The sequence below is a fragment of the Capsicum annuum genome, chromosome 8, assembly GCF_002878395.1.
Source record: "Capsicum annuum cultivar UCD-10X-F1 chromosome 8, UCD10Xv1.1, whole genome shotgun sequence".
Classification (NCBI taxonomy): Eukaryota; Viridiplantae; Streptophyta; class Magnoliopsida; order Solanales; family Solanaceae; genus Capsicum; species Capsicum annuum.
In genome coordinates, this window is record NC_061118.1 from 150,623,643 (window position 1) to 150,649,063 (window position 25,421).

The following is a 25,421-nucleotide window of genomic DNA, read 5'->3' on the forward strand; positions in this document are numbered from 1 at the left end:
TCTTCGTCAAGGGTATCTACCTTCCTTTTCAACATTCTGATCTCATAATTCAACAGCATGTTCATCTCACTGTAGCTCTTAACTTACTCCCACATGAAATCCCTCTTCTGAAACACTTTTGGTAGTATCGCCTTCATAACGCCAAGTTCCTTTATGCATTCTTGCAAATCATTAGTGAGCTGGTTGATATTTTCTTCCTTTTTTAGCACCTCCCAGAATCAACCGTAAACCATGAAAAACAAGAAAGACACAAAGATCACCAATAACATTTCACCAGAAATTCAAAACAAACTCATAGCCTAGAAGTTCAACCAAATCATGAATCCTTTTTAACTGTTAAAATTCACAGTAGATAACTCGTGAGCTTGTCCAAGAATTAAGTCAGATGAACGAGCAAACTTACCGAAACCCCTTCGGGTAACTTTACCACATCAGAGCACAATCAGATCAATGGGTTTGAGGATATTACAAAGTATATCATGTTCTTGGTTGGTTCAAGTGATTACACATTAAGACGATCAGATATTTCACAGAAGACTACCACATGCCAGCAACTCATGTATACAAGTTCATTCAGAAAACCGTGAACTTCAGATGGAACAAAGATGAACCTAAAATCAAACAGAAGTAGAAAGCTAATGCAGAGAGAGTAACGTGTGAATAGGCTATCATATATGAAGGCGAGGTATCCAAAGTTGAAAAATAAAAACTATTCCGTTGCAACGAGATCTTAACATTGCCTGTTTACCTGAAGCTTGAGATATTTCAACTTGGGTGTGGCATAAGAAAGAGCGTCCAGCGCATTTTGCACTTCACATTTGAGAATGTCGTTACCTCTAACTGTTGCGGCTAGATAAGCCTGAAGTTTCTTTATGTCCATCTCCTCGGAATAGGGCTTCTCCCTTAGCACAGTTCTTAGCAAAGTCTCCGATTTAAGCTCTTTAACCTTTTCCTGGTAGTTTTCCCGGACATAATCTCTATTGTCTTGAGCTACTCAATTTTCCACTTTCAACTGAGTGAGCTACTACCTTAGATTTTGATTCTCTTCTGACACTTGCTCTATTCTCTTAGACAAATCTTCAAGGTGTTTCTCCGAAAATGACATCTTGATTCTATTATCTACTTCCTTCTCATTAAATGAAGAGACTTTCCTTTGTAGAGAGACATTCTGCTCTGCAAGCTCCCTCGCCCTTTCACGGAGTCTATGTTGTTCAACTTGGTATTTCTCAAGTTTTAGAGACCAATCGCTGGATCTTCTATCCAACTCCTTTTCCAGTATTGATTGTAACTCATTCTTTTCTGTCTCCAATCTTTGTGTCCGTGAATCTAGTTCTGCCTGTATATGCTGGCTTCTTCCTTAGCAGAAGCCCTTTCAGCAACTTGATTTCGTAGCATGCTTGAAACTTCAGAAGCCATTTGTACCTTCTCCTTTGTCAATCTTCTAATAGTCCAAATCAATACTGGAACGCTAAGGTCTCTGCCGTGAAGAAACATTTGTCATTACTTTGGACAAGTAAATGCAAATTAAAACATTAGTTTAAGTGTGAAAAAGGAAGCTACAGCAAAATGATATGCATACCGGCTTGAATCACGACCATATTTCTTAGGATGAACTTTCTTACTGTGACTATGGGGAGATTTGTTCAGATCTGTGAAATTCTTTTTTCTTGACCCACTGTCATAGAAGGATCCAGATGATAATGAAACACTCCTCCAAGAAGAAACTTCCTTCGACTTTAATGGTGGTGGAGGGGTCTTGTTTGCATTATTAGTTGATGATCGAAAAAAGAAGAAGTTGTTCTTCATCATCTCTATGTATGGAGACTGTACATGAATCAAACTAGTGTCCATGAGATTTGAAAGGACAAAGCAAAACACTCATAAACAGCCACTCACAAATCATTATCCATTCATGAAAATACTACAAGCTAACTAAATACTTATGAGACAAAGCAAAACATCTCTCTTTCTACATGCCTCTTCTTCAACAACAACATACGTAACCCCTACCTTGGCAAGTAGAAAATTTATTTCCCATAAATCCTCGGCAAGGAAAGTAAAAACACGAGGATATTAACAACAGTAGAAAGTAAGAAAACAGAGGTATAGGATACAACAAGTAGAAAAGAAAAATATATACTAATACTACAACCAGAAGAGACATGACGCGAAACTATTTACTACTAGTCTTCTACTGAAAATTAATAAAATACCCCACAAACAAATAGCACAAGAATAATTCAAAGAACTTACCAAATCCTTCTGATAAAATAAATAATCATGGTAAATAATCAAAAAAAAAAAAGAAATTACTGAATCAAAGAGCTAAAAGAGTAAGAGCCGACAAAAGGTTGTCAGAATCTGTAGGATTCTTGTCATTTTTTCTTGAAATGTAAAAATAGCAAAAGACTTTTTCCTGTGTCTTTCATTCATCATCGTACAATGCACATATACAACTAAAAAGGATCTGTAAATTGCAAGTAAATATTTACAAGGATCTGTATATAGCAAGTGAATATTTATAAGGATCCAGAAATATGGCAAGTGAATATTTACATACTCATAATGAAAAACTTGAGAAATACCCATGAGAGAGAGAGAAGAAAAGTGTAACAAATAATTTGTGTTATTCAATGGCTATAAATAGCCATATGAGGTCAAATTTTCCATAAAATAGAAATAAATGTAAACTATAAATTAACTTTTTCAAATTAGCATACAAATTAACTTAAATTATGAAATTTAAGATATTTATTTTTTCAAAATTTAACTCTTCCATATAAACATCACTGAATTGATATAAACAATATTTTAAAATGTGATAATTAATTAAATAACCCAAAAATATTGTAATATTGTATTTCTTTTATCTCTAGATCTTTTTTTAATACATAAGAAATACTAAAGTCATACAATAATCTCCTTTCTTTTTATAGTCTAAACTTACCATTTAAAAATTGTTTCATTTGAATTAATAAGATCATAGTAGATTGTACAAAATCAGTTAATAAATGATATATATTTCCATTAAATAAATAAAGTACGATATAATTGTAATAAGACTACACAATCAACTAAATAATTTCACTTAATTAGATTAAATTTTATGATCATAATATATAGATTCAAGTTCCTTAAATTTAATGTTGTAATTTCAAAATATATTTATGGCTAAAGTAGTAATCAATGTTCGTTGTTTTTTTTAATCAACATATGTATATCAATTATGGAACTTTGCATATATTTTTTATTAAAATAATTATCAATATGAACTGATTTTTCCCGCAATTTAATCTAATTAGTTTGATAACATTACAATTATTATTAATATTATATATTTGTTAACCATAAATTTTTCCTAATTTTATAGCTTGATTATATTTAATTAATCTACAGTTACATAAAGGACTCAAATATGGAAACAATTGATATTAATTACCTTTAAAATTTTAAAAAGTTAATCCCATGAATTTCTCATAATCTTATAGTTTGATTATATCAAATTGATATTAATTAACTTTATATTTTGGGAAGAATTTTTAAAAGGTAACAATTATTTTTTTCCTAATTGTTGATTTATTTCTCAAAAATTTCATATAAATTTATAATTTGATTATAGTTAAGATTATTTAATTATCTTTAAAATTTGCTAAAAACTCAAATAAGGTAACAATTATTTTTTTCTCAATCACAAATTTTATTAAATTCAATCTTTTATTGTTTTACTAAAATAGTTCAAATTTAATTGTTTTGAGGTATGACATATTTTTGTCTATAAATCTTTTTTAATACATAAGAAATTCTAAAGTCATACAATAATCTCCTTTATCTTTATAATCCAAACTTACCATTTAAAAATAATTCCATTTTAATTAATAAGATCATAGTACATTGCACAAAATCAATCAATTAATTATATGTATTTTTATTAAATAAATGATGTACGAAATTGTTGTAATAAAAATATACAATTAACTAATTAATTTCAATTAATTAGAATCAATTTTATGATCATAATTTATAGACTCAAGTTCTTTAAATTTAATGTTGTAAATTTTAAAATATATTTATGGCTAAAGTAGAAGATAGTGTTCGTTGTTTTTGTAACCAATATATGTATATCTATTATGAAACTTTGTATATATTTTTTATTAAAATAATTGTCAATATTAACTGATTTCTAACTCAATTTAATCTAATTAATTTGATAACAATAAAATTATTATTAATATTATATATTTATTTACCATAAATATGTCCTAATTTTATAGCTTGATTGTATTTAATTAATCTACAATTACATAAAGGGATCAAATATGAAAATAATTGATATTAATTACATTTATAATTTCGACAATTCAATACCATGAATTTCTTATGTTTTTTATAGATTGATTATATTAAATTGATATCAATTACCTTTTTAATTTTGGAAAGAATTTAAAAAAGGTAACGATTATTTTTTTTCCTAATTACTGATTTATTTCTCAAAAAATTCTTATAAATTCATAATTTGATTATAGTTAATTGATTATTTAATTATCTTTATAATTTTCTAAAAGCTCAAATAAGGTAGCAATTATTTTTTTCTAAATTATGTATTTTTTTATATTCAATCTTTTTTTTGTTTTACTAAAATAGTTCAAATTTAATTGTTTTGAGGGATGACAACTTTTTGTCTCTAAATCTTTTTTAATACATAAGAAATGCTAAAGGCATACAATAATATCCTTTCTTTCTATAATCCAAACTTACCATTTACAAATTATTTCATTTGAATAAATAAGATCATAGTATCTTGCACAAAATCAAATAATTAATTATATGTATTTTTATATAAAAAAAAATGTACGACATAATTGTAATAAAATTACACAATCAACTAATTAATTTCAATTAATTAGAATCAATTTTATGATCATAATATATAGGCTCAAGTTCCTTAAATTTAATGTTGTAAGTTTTAAAATATATTTATGGCTAAAGTAGTAGTCAGTGTTCCTTGTTTTTTTACCAATATATGTATATCAATTACGGAACTTGGCATATAATTTTTATTAAAATAATTGTCAATATTAACTGATTTCTATCTCAATTTGATCTAATTAATTTTATAATAATAAAATTATTATTAATATTAGATATTTATTTACCATAAATCTATCCTAATTTTATAGCTTGATTATATTTAATTAATCTACAATTACATAAAGGACTCAAATATGGAAACAATTGATATTAATTACTTTTATAATTTCAAAAATTTAATCCCATGAATTTCACATATTCTTATAGTTTGGTTATATCAAATTTATATTAATTACGTTTATAATTTTGGGAAGAATTTTAAAAAGGTAACGATTATTTCTTTTCCTAATTACTGATTTATTTCTCAAATTTTTTTATCAATTTACAATTTGATTATTTAATTATCTTTACAATTTGCTAAAAACTCAAATAAGGTGACATTTATTTCTTTTCTTAATTACGGATTTTCCTATATTCAATCTTTCATTGTTTCACTAAAATAGTTCAAATTTAATTGTTTTGAGGGATGACGTTTTTTTGTCTATAAATCTTTTTTAATACTTAAGAAATGCTAAAGTCATACAATAATCACCATTATTTTTATAATCCAAACCTATCATTTAAAAGTCATTTCATTTGAATTAATAAAATCATAGTAGATTGCACAAAATCAATCAATTAATTATATATATTTTTATTAAATAAATGAATGATGTACGAAATTGTTGTAATAAAACAATACAATCAACTAATTAATTTCAATTAATTAGAATCAATTTTATGATCATAATATATAGACTCAAGTTCCTTAAATTTAATGTTGTATGTAAATTTTAAAATATATTTATAGCTAAAGGAGTAGTCTACGTTCGTTTTTTTTTTACCAATATATGCATATCAATTACGAATCTTTTCATATATTTTTTTATTTAAGTAATTGTCATCATTAACTAATTTCTAGTTCAATTTAATCTAATTAATTTGATAGCAATAAAATTATTATTAATATTATATATTTATTTACCATAAATCTGTCCTAATTTTGTAGCTTGATTATATTTAATTAATCTACAATTGTATAAAGGGCTCAAATACAAAAATAATTGATATTAATTACCTTTATAATTTTCGAAATTCAATCCCATGAATTTCTCATGTTTTTATAGATTGATTACATTAAATTGATATCAATTACCATTTTAATTTTTGAAAGAATTTTAAAAAGGTAAGAATTATTTATTTTCCTAATTACTAATTTATTTTTCAAATATTTCTTATAAATTTATAATTTAATTATAGTTAATTGATTATTATTATCTTTATAATTTGCTAAAAACTCAAATATGGTAACAATTATTTTTTTCCTAATTATGGATTTTCTTATATTCATTCATTTATTTGTTTACAAAAATAGGTCAAACTTAATTATTTTGAGGGATGACACCTTTTTTTAATATTTTTTATTCAGAATGATTACAATATTTTCTATATAAATTGATAGTTACTATTTATTAATTGGTTATTCTCTTAAATAATTTTTTCTTGTAATATTTCTTTTAGTCAATTGTAATGAAATCATTCATATTTATTTTCTTATAATACTATTATTAAAAACATATGAAATGTAATTTATTAAATATGAAATATGAAATAATATTAAATATTTAAATAATCAACAAAATGGCTTTTTGTTATGAAATGATGGTTTTTTGTTGTAAAAATTCAAATAGGTAGTTCTCAATATGACACTTGTCTTAGTTTTAGGCTAGACTATCCTCCTTTAATAATATTTGCATTAATTATGCTTCTATTTTCTTACGCAGTATTTGATTCTACGTATTAAAAATAACATTGAATCAATGGTGAAAGTGGAGGGACTTCTTTATTTATTGGGGTTTTTCTTTTTGGGAAAGCTGACACTTTCTTGACTACCAACCACCCAACACAAAGCTGACACTTCTTGGTAGATTGGCTATTTTTTCATACGGTACTAATTTATATACATTTTCTTTGATATTTGTTATATTGTTAGTTTTATTTTGCGTATCGTATTAGTTTATATGCATTTATCTTCTATGTTTGGTGTATTATTATGATCCTAAGATGGGAGTCTATCGAAAAAATCCTCTCTACTTCACCTGAGTAGTGATATGATCTGCATACATTGACCTCCCTGGACCCCACTATGTGGGAATACACTAGGTGTTGTTGTTTCTTATACAGTATTTGATTCAATGTATTAAAAATAACACGAATTACAAATTTCATAAATCTTGAGGTATTAGTAATACATACCTCAATACATAATAGAGTTTATAACTAATTTTTGCACTAGTTATACATAAGATAAAAAGATATATATCAAACAAGGAACTACTAATACACATTAAATTAATGGATGCATTAATTTTTACGTAATACATTCCATGCTTTATCACAGATTTGATTATTATTCCTTGTCTTGAGCCGGGAGTCTATCGGAAACAACCTTTCTACTTCTCCGGAGCTAGTGATATGGACTACGTACATCTTACCCTCTCCAGACCCCACTATGTGGAAATACAATGAATTTGTTGTTGTTGTTTTTATTAATTTTTAATACACTCTATCAAAAGACTCCAAGCTTCTCATTTAACCCAATAATAGGTTTGTTAATTTGTAGAAATAAAAGATAAATATATAATAAGTCATATGTATTTTCTTATTGGGTTATCGGTTTACACAATAACCCAATAAGAAAAAATCGAACCAAACCAATAACCCAATAATTTTTCTTAACACCCCATACTTTCAAACTTGAACGTAAATTGTCATTTCTAATTGTACACATTCCAAAAAACATAAATCTATTGTGAATATAGTGTTTTAATCAACTATGTGGTGTATAAATCTAGTTGAGCATGAATTGAGATCATAGAGGCCCCCTAACTCTAGGACGAGTTAAAAGCTTTTCCATCAATTGAGTTTTACTAAGCATCAAAACATGGTTCAACTTTAATCATTCATTACTATTTGTATATATTGAGTTAGAGTACCTACTATATATCAAATAAAAGGCCTTTGAATTATCTTTCTAACGATACCAATTTCGCAAAAATCCAACACCCGAGGAAAAAGTTATGGCTATGTAAAGTGGAGTGTGTTGTGCAGCATAAGGTGTGCGACGCACACCCTAACTTATGCCATAAGGTGTGCGACACACAACCTAATATGTGCGATAAAGAGTGTGCTTCATTCCAAACTGGGGCCCTGGCTGTGACGAGCATTCCGAACCATGAAGGTCCAAAAATACCCCTATCTATCTGGTAATCATGCACATAATTCATATGATAATAAGATATGCGGAAGATACACAATATTACGGAAAACATGGTCATAAATCAAATGAAATCAACAAAGGGGAAATAATGTCCCATAACATATATCGACATCTGAACAACCGTCTGCGAAATCTCTAATACATGACTGAAACAAATTACTGTTTGAAACTAGGACAAGGCCCCCAGTAGACCCAAAACTACTAATTGATAAATGAACTGACAGCCATCAGGCCTTTCGAAATATAGAAGGCTCACCACTTAATTCTGAAAATCTATCAGAAGAGATCTACTGGTTATCTGGACCCTAAACTATGCCTCCAAACCTGGGAGGGAAGGGGGTAAATACAAAAGTACTAGTACGAAGAGAAACCAAAACAAAATATAATATTTTTTTTCAAATATAGGTGAGAGCCATTATAAAGCAGTTCCATATCAAATCATCTGAAAACACATGGGCATAATGTAATAGTTTTCAACAACAATGTAATGCAGCTGAGCTAGGTGGAATATCCTACATATAAAATTTACACCAATGGTCAAATCTCGGTTGCCGCTGAGATTAGAGTATAAGTAAGGGGAAGACACACAAAATCACACAGCAGGATGTCTCGACCCAATAAAGTATAGTAGTGCCCAAGATCACTTAGCCTGGGCTCCTAACCATAGTTCCAATTTGGGAATAACATAAAGTCAAGTACACAAGATCACTTAGCCTGGTACCAAATCCCCATGTCGGTAAACATGGTTTCCAGTGATGAGCCCTTACACTCAAATGCCTTCTTCGTGCATCCACCTATCTCATGTAAAATTAATGCATCAAACTCCATTTAATTCAATCACATATCTTATTCTGTAAGGTATCGTCATACCTGACTTGCAAGTCATCAATATCACATCATTCTTTCATGCAACCATTATATTCATTATATTTCAACATAACTACCCTCTCATTGCAAGTCAAAACTATGACCATTTTCAAAATATTTCATTTCACGGTTGTCAAGATGATTTCAAACATTTCACATCATATGAGAATTTAAAACGAGATCATATAAAAAGAGGGATTTTATATAATTCATGCTCTCAAGTTAACATATTTTGGAATACATGCATATATATATATATATATATATCATATATCAAACCACTTCGAGAATAGGCCTATATACCAAATCAATATCATAAAACATTTAAAATGGGATTATATACATAATTTCAAAACCCCCATTTTTAAAATATGAATTTTTAAGCCCATGAGATTTTTGAGATAACCCCACGTACCTCTTTATGCAAAGATGATAGGTGCTTCTTGAAGCCTACGTTCTGGGGATTCCAAATATGCAATTAGTTTCAAAAAACCATGGTTGAATCTTGAGTTGCTTGAGTTTTTATTTTGAAACCCTAAGGAGAGTTCTTGAGCAATTTTGATGAATGAAGGTGTATTTTGGGGTATTTTAAGAACTGAATTTCGTGTTTATGACTAAATAAGGGTGGGAAAAGGACCATTTTGCCCCAAAAATGGAGTGTTTAAGTCACTTGAGTAATAATATATGCGGCGCAAACCTTATCGCATAATATAGGTTGTGTCGCGCACTCTTTATCGCACACATTAGGTTGTGCATCGCACACCTTATGGCATAAGTTAGGGTGTGCATCGCACACCTTATGGCATAAGTTAGGGTATGCGTCGCATAAGTTATGTAAGTTAGGGTGTGCGTCGCATAATGCACACATTTACAAGAGCTCTATATAAAGGACAGGGATGACTTATGCCACTATGACTTATGCGACGCACACCCTAACTTATGCCATAAGGTGTGCGACGGACACCCTAACTTATGACGTAAGGTGTGTGATGCACAACCTAATATGTGCGGTAAAGAGTGCACCGCACAACCTATATTATGTGATAAGGTGTGTGCCGCATACATTACTACTCAAGTGACTTAAACACTCTATTTTTGGGGCAATGGTCCTTTTCCCAGCCTTATTTAGCCATAAACACGAAATTCAGTCCCCAAAATACACCTTCATTCATCAAAATTGCTCAAGAACGCTCCTTAGGGTTTCAAAATAAAAACCCAAGCAACTCAAGATTCAACCGTGGGTTTTTGAAACTAATTGCATATTTCGAATCCCCAGAACATAGGCTTCAAGAAACACCTATCATCTTTGCATATAGAGGTACGTGGGGTTATCCTAAAATCTCATGGGCCTTTAAATTCATGTTTTACAATGGGGGTTTTGAAACTACGAATATAATCATGTTTTGAACGTTTCTATAATATTGATTTGGTCTTTAGGCCTATTTTCGAAGTGATTTGACATATTATATATGTATATGCATGTGTTTTGAAAAGGTGTTAATTTGAGAGCATGAATTATATGGAATCCATCTCTTGATGTTAATTTGTTTTAAATGTTCATATGATGTAAATTATTTAAAAACATCTTGAAAAGCATGACATGAAATATTTTGAGAATTGATATGATTTTGACTTGAAAACGAGAGGCTATTTGTGTTGAAACATGTTGAATACAATGGTTGAATAAGAAGAATGATGTGATATTGATGGCTTGCAAGTCGGGTATGACGATACCCTACAGAATATGACATGTGATTGAATCAGATGAAATTTGAATGCATTGATTTACATAAGATAGGTGGATGCCCGAAGAAGGCATTAGAGTGTAAGGGCTCATCGCTGGAAACCGTGATTGCCGACATGGGAATTTGGTACCCTGCTTTGTGATCTTGTGTACCTGACTTTATGTCATTCCCAAGTTGGGACTATGGTTAGAAGACCTGCTTTGTGATCTTGTGCACTACCATTGGATTGAGACACCCTGCTATGTGATCTTGTGTGTCTTCCCCTCAGTTATACTCTAATCTCGGTGGCAACCGAGGTTTGACAGTTGGTGTAAATATGATATGTAGGGTATTCCACCTAGCTCAGCTGCATTGCATTGTTGTTGAAAATAATTACATTATGACCATGTGTTTTAAAATGATTTGATATGAAACTGCTTTATAATGGTTCTAAACTATATTTTGTAATGTTTTGTTTTGATATCTCTACGTACCAGTACTTTTGTATTGACCCCCTTCCCTCCCAGGTTCGGAGGCACAGTCTAGGGGTCCAGAAAATTAGTAGATTCCTCAGATAGATTTCCAGAGTCACTTGATGAGCCTTCTATATTTCGGAAGGTCTAATATCTGGCAGTTTCATTTATCATTTATTAGTTTTGGAACTACTGGGGGCCTTGTCCCAGTTTTCAGATAGATATTTATTTCAATCATGTAGTAGAGATTTCGCAGACATTATAGAGATATTGTGTTGAGATTGTGGAACATTATTCCCCGTTACTGATTTCATATGATTCTTGACCATGTTTCCGTAATATTATTTATCTTCCGCATTTCTTTTATCATATGAGTTATGTGCATGATTATCAGACAAATAGGGGTGTTTCGGGCCTTCATGGTTCAAAATGCTAGTCACGGCCAGGGGCCAGTTCAGGTCGTGACAAACTTGGTATCAGAGCATGGTTCATGGTCCCAGGGTGTCTGCAAAATCACGTTGGGTAGAGTCTTGTTTATGGGTGTGTAGCGCGCCACACTTATAAGAAGGAGGCTACTAGGCGTTTAGGAATGTCTCTTTTTCTTCATGTTCCAGTTCGTGCAATAGAGTCAAAATATTCCTCTTTCATACTGTCATTCGTGCTATAGTGTCACCCATATGAAGGTAAAGTCATCCCAAATTCTTTCCTTACTCTGATGTTCTCAGACATGGCCCATTATTGGGGTGATTCAAATGCAAAAAGTTTAGAATCTACATGATATAGTCTTTTTTGATTGTGTCATATAAGAAAAAAATTATGCAAAGACTCGAGAGGAGTTTGTTGGTGCTTCAATATTTGTTGATTATGATGTAAACATTGATCCTGATGGAATCGTGGTTTCCATCTTAAGGTATTAAGTGCATCTAATCCCTCCCAAAAATCTTGATACAGATGTGGATGGTGTATAGCAGAATGTTGGAACTGTATTTACACCCAAATAGTTGCATAAGTTAAAGTGTTGTTGTCATGACCTATCGGTAATGAAATTAGACCAAGAAGTTAGTTATGTGAAGTCACAAAGTTAGAAGTCAGAGTGAGGGTGATTTTAGGTGTAAATGAATATTTCAGTTGAATAACCGATATTTGAGGATGATTTACCCCTTTATAGTGATCAACTAATGTGGTAGCTAGTAGCACGTGTGGATGGTATGGTAGTCTATGAGGGAAGTATTTTACTCAGATTTTTATTTATACAGAGTAAGATGTGTATTCTTAGACCACTAAATATTATGTGTCAATTTCCTATCTCTTGTAATATGTAATCTTGTTATCATGGTGTTTTTGAAATTTTTTTTTTTTAAGTATAGTGAAGCCGTGTGGGGCTCTTTTGATTCACTAGCATAGTTGCCTTGTCATCTATCTCATTTTCTTGTTCAAAATACAAAACCAAAGACTAGTGAAGCCATGTGAGGCCTATTTCGATTCACTAGCAACTTGTTGTCCAACTTGTTGTTCTTTTGTTGGTTTAATATATGTATGGCTGAATCTGTTTGCATGAGATAGAGTTGGTAAAGAGGTGATTCGTCCTTGTGAGTTAGTTTAGTATAAGGTAGAGAAGGAGTTGTTAGTCAGGGTGATTTGTTGGTTTCTTGAATATGAAAAATGGCTATATTAGTGAGTAAGTTATGATTATAGACTCGTAGTTGTTTGAGGAATTTGAAGACAATCTAAATGTATGCTTGAGTAAGTAAGTATGAGGTGAGAAATCCGCATAAGTAGATAAGATCGTATGGGGTTATAATATCTGATTAAGGTTGATCATGTCTATTATGTGACCTTACCCCTTGAATTTTTTCGTTAGTAGTTGTAAACTAGTACTACTTATGAGAAGGTATGTAGCAAATTATGAAGTATTTGGATTGTACTACATGACTGGAAGAGATTTTTTGAAGTTTTGCAAGAGTTCTCGAAACAATTTTCTAAAAAATTAAGAGTACTTTGAAAAAAATCTATATAAATCTTTTACTTAGTGATTGCCTAGACATCAATTAGGACGGGGAGTCAGGGGTGGACTAAAAGATGGAGAGGGCAAATCAAGGATCGTAGGAGGTCAACACAGAGTAGTTTCTTTCAAACTAATCATTTTTTGTGGATGCAGGGATCGATACACAAAATGAGCGTTTTTTTTGAAAAATTCCCAAGCAAGTCGGGAGCCATGACAGAGCATATAAGGCTTAATAACGGTACTTTTGGTAGCCCAAAAACCGGCTCAACACCCATTTATTGACGACCTTTCGAATTGTCCATCTCATTTCTTGAGATCATGGAGGACAAACAAAAGTGTCTTGTCTTCGTTACAAATATTGTATTTAGAATTTTTATAAAAAAAAATAGTCTCTAGCAAAACCGACTTTGTATCTACTAATCATCTACCTTAAGTACAGGTATATGCAGGAAGCAATACCCTTACAAATGATTTCAGGAGAAACTATTTTTAATTTACTAGAAGAACCATTGTATGTCATTGCCAAGAGGGCCATTTCATATCATCATCATTCAATATCTGTTGATGCGCTAGACACAATGCTAGCATCGAGTATATCATCAGTATTTAATATATATATCATCTGTTGACGGGCTAGACACAACACTGGCATTGAGGATATCATCATTATTATATATCTGTTGACATGCAAGATACAACGCTGGCATTGAGGATATCAACATCATGCAATATCTGTTAACATGCAAGACACAATGCTGGCATCGAGGATATCATCGTCATGCAATATTTGTTGATGTGCAAGACACAATGCTGGCGTCGAGGATATCATCAACATTCAATATATCTATTGACGTGCAAGACACAACGCTGGCGTCGAGGATATCATCAGCATTCTATATATCTGTTGACATAAAAGACACAACGCTGGCATTGAGGATATCATCATCATTTTATATCTGTTGAAATGAAAAACATAAACACTGGCGTCGAGGATATCTTATCATTTTATGAATCAGCATCTAAATGCATCGAGAGCATATGATTTGAAGGGACGCCTTTAAGTCGCTATCTAAGGATGAATGATATATAAGATTTCCTAGAAATTTACAATTTGAGGGTCATCTATAAGTCATATTATTTGAAATAGGATAGTGTGCAAAATTACCTATGAGTTGATAGCCTGTAGGTCATCCATAAGCCATAACAACATCCTAACCGAATAGTATGCAAGATCGCCCAAAAATCAATAGTTCAAAAGTTATACATAAGTCGTGACTAAATCCTTATCGGAGAATATGTAAGATTATCAAATTGATACGTCCAAGGGTTCTCTATAAGCTATGTCATATCCAAGATCGATTATGTGCAGGATTACCCCAAGACTAACAATTTGAGGGATTATCTAAAAGTCATATTGTATCCAAGGTCGGATGATGTGCAGGAACACCTGAAAGCTAGCAATTGGAGGGATATCTATAAGCCATCTCTTATTCAAAGTCGGATAATGTGCAGGATTACCTAAAAGCTAGAAATCAAAAGGATATATGTAAGTCGCCTCGTATCCAATATCAAATAATGCGTAAGATTATCCAAAGATTGATAATTTAAAGGAAATTTATCAATCGATCATCAGCTATAACCGGAGAGATTATCATTCCACATGCAACAAATGATATAGGTACCCAAAGGGTTGCCACACCAGCACAAGATTACACGGTTATAGAGACCATTCTGCATAAAGTATCGCCAGTGTCCAAAAGGGCCACCCACTTTGAAGACATATTCAACCAACAAATGTCATAATTATACAACAACCAAGAGGGTTGTTGTGTTTGGTATTGCCGGTTATTTCATTCCAAACAGGTACATGAAGAGATGACTCAGCTTTTCAGGCCACAACTCATGTGGAGATATGGTAAATGACTGCATACCTCTTTCGTGAATTATGTTTAAAACTAACACTTTTTGCTTGAAGTATTGTCGAGAGCATCCGAGAGGATGAAAATCTCAAATAAAACCACAGGTGCGGATGACTTCAAATAGGACGCAGCACCCGAATTCAACCTATTTTCTTTTTCCTCTTTATGATCACACACGTTCCACGCGAATCCATATGAGAAGATGCCGAGAATCTTCTAGAAACACACTTAGGTGTCTCATCCAACGTTCAAATCCCAAAATTCTCATATAGAGGTTTACAAATTCGTGCATAGGTGGAGTATTTTCATTGGCTTGTGAAGATTATTCCCTTTCCACCAATTTATATTGACCACTTTTTTGAATTCCATTCAAGAAAATCAAAATAGAGGTACAGTTCGTTAGGGTCCGGATTTTTTGAATTTAAAAAATGAACCCTTAATCCCCTTCTATAAGTAGCTCTCTTTAGAGCAAGAAAAAGGGATTTTGGGGGGGATTTTGGAATTTTTTTCACTGGCCTCTCCTTTCTTTTATGGGTTCTCCTCTTCTTTATCTTTGGAGTTCAAAATTTTAGAGGCAAAAGGGGTTCAAAAGTTTTGGGTTGAAAATTTGGGGTTAGAGAAAATCTTCAAAAATTCAGAAATACACAAAAAAAAGGGTTAGAAAGGGGGGCTCTCAGAGGGATAAAATATTATCTTTACACCTAAGAAACATACATTCTTAGGAGTTGCGTTTGAACTGTCGAAGCAGTTGTGATTTTTTCGGTGGTCGGAATCCTATCGTCAGCTCGTTATCCCATTTTGCTGCCTCGAAAGAGGTAAATACACCTTTCTTTTTAATTTTGTTGTGGTTATCATTTTCTTCTTCGTGGTTCCACTTCTATTTGTTGGGAATGACTGTTTTAGAGACGTGGAAGGCATAGGATTTTCGTGTTTGATATATTGTTCTACTAAAAGACTCATTCTTGCCCGTGTTTGATTGGTTGTTGTTCATGCTTGACCTCTCTCATTTTATTCTGTCTAAATGTTACTAGTTAGCTTTAATTCTTCGACATTAGAAACTATTTTGCTGGTCTCATATTCAATGTTGCTTTGTAGTTCATAGAGTAGGAGAATAAAATCTTTATGTATTTTCAAAAATTCAAAAAAATGTTCAAAGAATAGATATTAGGCAGCCTGTTCACATATCTTTTTTGCTCAAACGCAGGAAATTATTATAAATAAGAACTCGAATGTTATTTTCTTCTGACTTGCCACTCTCGATGTACAATAGTCTCATTTGATTCTAAAGTTTATTTTAAAATATGAGAGTGGACCATAGGGATGAATTATGTTTTCTTCATGGCTAATTCAATTTGCTGTAATTGACTCATAAGAACAAATTAAAGTTTGACGGGCTAATGTTTCTTTCCTTTCTTGCTTTTCTTTTTCGCATATAAGTTGTGGCATCTTGTCTCATGATTAAATTACCTAAAATTGGGTTTATGTAGTGTTTGAATCTCATTTGTTTGTTAGCCCAGTGGTAACGAAGGCATTAAGATTTCAGCCTTGCTTTTCTTGAAGTTTCAGCTATCGTATTCCTTGCCTAAAGTGATTAAGTATTTAATTTTGTATGTTTGGCATTCTGGAATTTGAAGTTGCTTGTGATCCATCATTTATGTAGTATGATCCAGGAGTTCTAACTCTTTTTTGTGACATGCTTAATTGGGTCCTTTTGTGGCATTAAAGTGATAAATTATTTTCTTTATTTCGCTAAAGACCATAAGAATTTCTTGTTGAAGCTTTATTTCCTCCTGTAGTTGAAATTTATTTAATTTATTATGAACATTTTCTTGAAACATTATAGACTTTTGCTCCTGTGGCATTTTTACCTATGTATGAGTGTATTTGAATGAAGCAGGAATGCTATAGCTTATTAATTGTTAAAATCTTGGACGTATGTTAATTTCTTCATTCCTTTCTTTGCATGCACCCCCCTTGGAGTTCAAATGGGCCTTTCTCTCTTTGCATTTCATAAATAGGCCAATGAGGCCTGTCCTTCCGAGTTAAGCCCAAAAGAAAATCCAAGAATCCATCACATGGCGTATGGATACGAGGAATCGAAAGAAGAACGGGTTAAAGTTCCATCTTTGAAGCGGCAAAGGGTACTTGAAAATCTCGTTATTTCTTCTTTATTGATTTATTTATTCATTGTTTCCATTATTTATTTATTTACTTATTTATATTTTTGTTTATTTAGTGACTTATTTATTTATTCATTTGGGCATCGAAGCCAAAGTTGTAAATTTAAAACAGGTGGAGCGAGACTCGAGCCAAAAAGGGCTCGAAAACATAAAATTAAGATGGGCGAAAGATGGGTCAAAGACCTAACTAGATTAGGACAGGGTCGACGGTTTGGGCTTAAAATCCTAAATCACTACTTCTCCCCTTTCGCTTTTGTCTATTTGCTTACTTGTTTTACGTGTGTTTTACAAACCTAGTAAAATCCTTAGTCAAGTCGCTAAAAAACTGGTTTTGCATAAACACCAAAATATTCCTAAAATCGCTTTTCTTTTCAAAAAATAAACTTTTTCAAAGTTGATCAAAAGATGATTTTCAAATAGACCGGATAACCACAAGTTAGCGGACATTTTAGGTGCATAATCCCTTCCTAAAACGTTAATAGGAACCTCTTATCTAGAATCTCTAACTTAAAATGATTTTTCTATTTTGAATCATTTGCAGTAAAGGACTCTTAATTCCTTTTCAAAATTAAGTGGGGACTCTCAAAAAGTCAAAATTTCTGCAACACAATATCAACCACAATCACATCCACACATCTACTACCCCACCTGAAAGTAGCAGAAGAATAAGGGTTTGTAGTAATTCAAGTACCTTATCCTCTTGATGCTTGTGCTCCTTCTCTTTTAGTTCATTAACAAATTTGTTAAATATTTCAAGCAGCAAGCCCTCATCACCCATTATTCTGTAAAATAATAACAACAAAGAAATTCACATTCAATGTTAAGACATAATGAGAATCATGAGATTATGAATAAAAAAGTAAAAATCCAGAGCATTTCATTTTATAGCCAAAGAGGCTAGACAAATTGAAACTAGAGATTTAGCAGCATACTTCATCAGAACTGTGAAACAATCACAAATGCCAGAAATTTAAAAACTAAAACAATCACACATGTCAGAAATTTAAAAACTAATTGCTAGAGCTATTAAACGCCCAGTGTTGGAACAACTAATAATTGACATCAACCAATATCTAGAGGGATAAGTTCAACATTAAAATCACTGAGCAAAATGGTAATTCATGCTAATACTATAAAGAAATAGCCTACCTAAATGTTGAGGAATATAAAACAACAAATCATTCAACACAGCTATTATTCTAAGGTACATTCTAGAACTATGTGAATTACTGAGTTTAGAATATTGAAGGAGTTGGTCCTTGAAAATAATATCAATTATCATTCTCCAATGGTCCTTGCAATCATGTTACTAATTCTAGAATAATAAAAGCAAAAGAAGCTACTTTACTATCTCCGAAGAGGGATTTGCAGTCCTCCTAATTCGATGATGCAGTAATTTCCTGCTACCACAGCAAACAAATAGATTATGGTTTAAAGAAAATATCATGGGATCCCATCCATTGAAATGTGAGAGATTGTAAACTGTTTACTATACCTTTGATGCATGAAGGAGTTCATAGAACTCATCTGCTAGACGTTTACGCTTTTTAGCTTCCTTTTCTTCCTTCTCCCTGGCCCTTTCCAGTAACTCCTCAAAGACAAACTATGCAGACTAAATATGCACATTCAATACTCAATGACCCGGCAAGCCCAAACGCATAGAACATAAAGTTTAGAAAGGAAGTATGGAATAAGATTCAGTATAATCCATGTATGTCCTCTTTTTTCTTCGTTTGGAAGGCAAGGGGGATATAATGTAAGAGTATTATTACCATCTTTTGGAGTAACTCCTCACATTATAATCTTTGATAAAATGCTTTACAAAAGTTTTGAGCTATTGAAAGTAAACTAAAAGCCTTAAGAGACCCAACCATCTAAGCATAATTCTTCGACAAGATACCCCTTGCAATTCTCTCTTCCCACATACGTAGATTATACGCCATGACCATAAATAACCTCCAAAATCCAAATGATATATGAAGAATATCCTCATTAGAAAAATAGCAAATGATCGTTGATATCATCCAGTTATGATTTTTAACCAGTTTCGTAGAGTAAAACTCTTATCCACTAACCGTAAAAACAGAAAACTACAAGGCAAATTGCTTTGAATTAAGAAACTTAAGATATGTGCGGTAGGTGTAATATTAAACACCGCCATCCAAGAAATAAAAACTAAGGAAAATGGAACCAAAACTGAAGAATTGGAAGCAAAAGCTAACACCAAATATTTGATCAATGTGGTCCTCGTCTTTATTCTTGAAGGTTTCAGGCTTACTTGCTAACCGACACACTACTCTTCTATTAACTCTATTACAAGAAGATCCAAATTTAATGTGGGATAGGTTATGGTTGATACTAAATGAAAATTCCACTAACCACTGTTGACTACCTATGAGTTGCCAATTTAGCAATCACAAACTGACCGACTTCCAGTGAAACATAACATGGAAGTACTACTAATGCTTTTGCACTCAATCCACTCATCTTATACAGGACCTGTCCCAAAGACAAAAAGGGGACAAATACATAGAAATCCATTTAGTGAATGGGGTACTTCAATTTTCACAACATTCCATTCAACATGGGTCGATGTAAAATAGTATACAGTTCCTAGCCATAATTAGACCTTTAAGTTGGTATCTGACATTGGTGGAGAGCTAATATACTTGGCGATTGCAACCTTAAAATCATCAAGTGTCCAAGATGATGTCAATCCAATCTGAAAGTAGAGACGGCTCAGCCAAAATATTAGGTACTAACCGAAGCACAACAGAGGTTAAAATGAAGAGTGGTGATTACCTCGGCCATCCTAACTGCATCTTTAATTTGTGACTTGTCATCAAGATACTGAAGCAACAGACAAGTAACACAAATTCCGAATGCTTATCAGTAACAAAAATAGGATACCAAATGGAGCCTTGTCCATGCATTTGAGTTACCATAAAGTCTATAAATTACAAGCAGGGTGATGGGGATGAAATTTCTTTCATGAATACCAACATTTCTCCACTTGTTCAAAGTCATCTACAATATCACAAGACACTTGACACATAAACTTAATTGCACTGATCAGGTTAAATTGAAGGAAAAATCAAGCACCCCTGTTTGGATAATAAAAAAAAGTGAATAAATAAAAATGGATAGCATCTCTGTTAACAGCGCTTTCGTTATATTTACTTAATAAGAATCATTTATGCACACAAACAGTAATACAAACTTTAAAGATAGAAGTTGACATCTTTATCTTACAAGGGAAAAAGAAAAGATTTTCAGCATCTGAATCTATGTATAACTCTCACCATCCCATAGCAAGAGCCTAACTCAAGAAAACATTACCAAATTCAATCATTAAATAAGAGTACAAACAAGATCATTACCATGCTAGGATACCAGGTAAACTCTCTCTTTCATCAAGCAAGGAGATAAATGCTAATAACATTTGATCATTCAACTTCAATTCTTTTCAGAAAGGGCAGAGGATGAAACATTATATCGTTTAGTTAGTCGCAAGTGTGTATTACGGCTAAAAAAATAATAGTGAGGGAGATGCAACTTTATTTAGACAAACAGAGATGCTCTCAGGCACTTTTTTCGAGGCTAATCTTTTCTAAACATTTACTTTCATTACATCTGAAGTACCTCTTCAGAGGCTAATTGTGGCACTAAGTTTATTTAGTCCAATTTATATGGTTGACAACACAATATATTTTGAATTGGGTTTTAAGTTGCACGATATCATCCGAAGTGAAATCAAAACTGAGGTGTGGTACAAATGGACAAAACATGGTCGAAACTTGACCAGACAAACTACTTTCAGGTTCATTTGTTTGCACTTATTGGATTTATGAACCTGTTCAGACCTCAAACCATTAAGTGCATTTGTTTTTATTAGGATTTTAGCTCTTAATAGGTCTGAGTAGGTCTTAATTATTCAGATGTGGAACCAAGTCTAAATATCATTTACAAATATTCTTGTGTAGGATAAAATTCACCACTACTCTATTCATAATCACCTGTCACCACCACCAACCACTTCCACCATCACAACCAACATCACTACCAACTACACTGCCAGCCGCTACCACACCTACCACTTTCATTATTCTAATTATATCCACTGCCAATTAGGGGTGTTCATGGTTTGGTTTTTAACCAAACTGAACCGCGATCCAAACCAAACCGATTAAAAAAACCTATATTTGGTTAGGTTTGGTTTGGATTTGAATTTTAAAAAACAGATACTAATTTGGTTTGGTTTGGTTTGGTTTTACTCTAAAATAATCGACAAAATAACCAAACCGAACCAATATACATATTTATTATAATTATTTATATGTTTTTCATAAATGTAATCTAAATATTTGTTACATTTTATATTTTAATCATGATTTAACTTTAGTCGCAACACATTCAGTCATATGTCTTCATCTAGTTGACAATACATTGTGAGATTCTAAATGAATTTCATATTTTGAATGACAAATGATACTAATTGTGAAAATAATATCTTGTTATATATTGAAATTTACAGCTGAAATTCATTAGACTCTGCACAATCACTAATTTTAACTTTCTTTTGAACCTTGTTGAGCAAGAAGTTTATGTGTTCACCTTTTGGGGGTTCATCATATCATTCTATTAAATATAGTTTTTAAATATTTTTTTAAAAGCTTTCATATGGTGTTACCATGGCTTTGTCGAAGTATAACACTCAGTTGACATCATAGTTTCAAGATTGAGATACAACACTCGGTTGCCATCTCATATGTTAGATTGGATTTGTTTTTAAAATTTTTAACTTTTATCATTAACTAAAGTTATAAACCAAAAAATCCAAATCAAACCGAACTAAACCGACAAGAACCAAACCAATGGTTATTTTTTTGTTTGGTTTGGTTTGGTTTTATAAATTTAAAAACCGATTACGTTGGTTTGGTTTTGGTTTTGACCAATAACCGACACATATCGGCCCATGAACACCCCTACAGCAACGCCGCCACCATCAACTGCTACCGGTCGATCCCTACTACCAACCAACTCATCTATCAGAACTAGCACTACCAGTAATAACCACCAACACATCATCAACTTCCACACATCGCTAACAACCACTAACACATCATCAACTTCCAAACATTCTTCGGACACCATCACCATCACTGTCACCGGTGTCACCACCTCTACCACCAAAATCCGCTACACTCGCTACAGTATCTGTACTAACAACCATTCCACCATCACAGCTAACAGCGTCTCCAACGACCACCAACATATCGTCAACCATCATGCATACAGTTTTCCATCACCACAATCAACACCTCCAACTACTAACATTAACCAACTTCTCATCACAACCACCACCACCACTACCAATCGCCAATATCATGACAGTTACTACAATGTCAGCTATCTCTACTATCACAACTATCATCACCAACATTGCTAAGCACTAACATCAATTAATTTATTATAACCACCACCACCATTACAAACCATCTCAACTATCACTACCAAACATAAATGTTTATTTTTTTAATCAAATAATAATTTAATTGCATTAAATTAAAAAAAATTCTAATAAATAATTACATTATATTTAGAAATAAATAAATTTTGCACATTCAGATATTGAGAAACACCCAAACTTAATCATTTAGTTTTCAGATCTAGAGACAATATCTTAACTATTCAGATGTGCATTCAAAATGATTCAAATGTCTGAATATTAATAAAAACAAATACAGTCTTAGCTGAAACACAATGGTGTGGTTGTGTGATACTTTAAAGGAGTCCTCGAAAGTCAAACAAACTACGTGAAAACATGGAAGTATGATGATCACTTCTCAGAGTTGTTCTGCTCGATAAACTATAACAGTTAAGGTAATATAACCATTAACAGCATTCAACGGAGGAGAAGTCAATTACAATTATCCGTTAAGTAGCATTTAATACAGCTTGGCTAGATTGAAAGAATCATCTATATCTATATTACATTAAAAGCATGGAACCCCTAACTTAAAACCTTACGAAAATACCATTCCTATCAGCCTAAATACCTACTATCTAGTAAAAAAAAGAGGAAACTAATTGGCAAAAAGAGAAACAACACAAATGTTTAATAGGAACAACCGGTCATTGTTCTTATCTCAACAAAATATGTGTTATTTAAAAAAAAAAAAAAAAAGTAAGCAGAGGGGTAACTCTCAAATCTCAATCTCATGCTTTTATCCTACCAAGTATGTTCTATTCTTTAATGCACAACAACAACAACAACAACAAAAAACCCAGTATATTCCCACATAGTAATACACTAACTTCCTTTTTTACTTAATGAATTGAAATTTTTAGTGGGGATCTAAATGATTTTCAGACTTTGTTTAACATCTGATTCATTAAGATGTATTAACAGGTTGAATCTTTTTTTAAAAAAAAAAAGCACTTAATGGGCTGATATCTTAACCATTCAGATTCATACCTTCATTAAGTGAAAGCAAATGAAAAGGGATTGTAGTGTAAAGTCTATAAATATGGCTTAGTGTAACAAATGTAGTTGACACAATTCAATACTCCTATTAGCAACCTATTTCACCTATTTCTCCAGCTCATCCATAACATCTGTAAATAAGTCTTTTGCTGTTGATCCTGAAGTATTTGGTGAGACAGCTAGATATGCAGCAAAATCTTTAATCTGCAAGCACAAAATAAAGAAGGAAATCATTGGATGAAAAATTCAAAAAGACGAAAAGGGATCTCATGAAGGTAATCACTCACTGAACACAAGAAAGAAAAACTAACTTTGATGCAATAATCACGCCAGTTAGTTTTTGCATTAAGTATTCCCGCAGCAACATGCTCTTCCATCAGTTTTCGGAACCCATCACGATTTTTACGTTCAGCTTTCCTAAATTCTTCCTATTTGAATCAACCGTGTATGCCCAGTGAGAAAGACATAAATCAAAGTCTCCAAACATAAATTTAATTTTAACCCCCGAGTCTAATAAGCAATATACCATCTGCAATTTCCTTTGCTCCTTCTCTTCGCTCTCTAAATCACGTATGTATTCCAAAAATAGAAGAGGTTGCAACATAACTTTAAAACTGAGGCGTACAAATGAGATGTTTGGAAAAAGTTATTTATGATGTATTAGAAAAATGAGTAGTACCTGGAAAATCTCCAAGCGATCGATTTTCTCAAGGCGGGAGCATCTTTTATCAGTTTCTAAGCGGTCCTGAACTTTCTGCCACTGGCTACTGGCCTGAACAAAAGAAGTCAGCAAAAATGGAACTATGGAAGTTCTATCTCCTGGAAATAGAAAAACATAATCTAGGAACTGATGCTAATTCCAATGTCTTTGCATGCTCCTAATAAAATCCAGTACAAAGTAAAAAAATAAAATTTCTCCATAAAGAACACAATATTTGCAAAGAGACTTTAACTACACTTGCATGAAAGTATTGAAAAACTTTTTCTATTTTACAACGAAGGGGGGAGAGGAAGAAGCATATAATAGTTTCAAGTTTCAAGAAAAATTACATACAATACATGGAAGTCTATTTAAAATGGAATTCAATGATGAACAAATTTAAATGTTGTACCCTTGAGAAGCCATTAAAAATGAATTCAAAGAACACAAGATTTTATGTTGAATATCTACAACATTCCTTCTTTCTACTCTTTAAGCAAAACAAAAAAAGGGAACAAACTAAAAGACATCCTGCAAAGGAACGGAATGGAATGACTATTGTTAATCAAGTGGACCAGCGCCTAACTCAACTTTGAAACTAGGTCAGGTGGTGAAGATTGTCCAAGATCATATAAGGAAACTACAACACATACACCTTACTAGTGTGGGATTCTTATACATTAATCGCACACCAAGACTAGACATTTGTAGCATCAGTT

General features: G+C 32.2%; 2 pseudogenes; both read right to left on the reverse strand.

Moving 5' to 3' along the window:
- The window catches only part of LOC107879298, a 41,001-nt pseudogene extending 40,121 nt beyond the window's left edge, over nucleotides 1-880 (reverse strand).
- A 167-nt stretch (nucleotides 881-1,047) lies between these two features.
- Nucleotides 1,048-25,421, reverse strand: part of LOC107879299 — a 38,027-nt pseudogene continuing 13,653 nt past the window's right edge.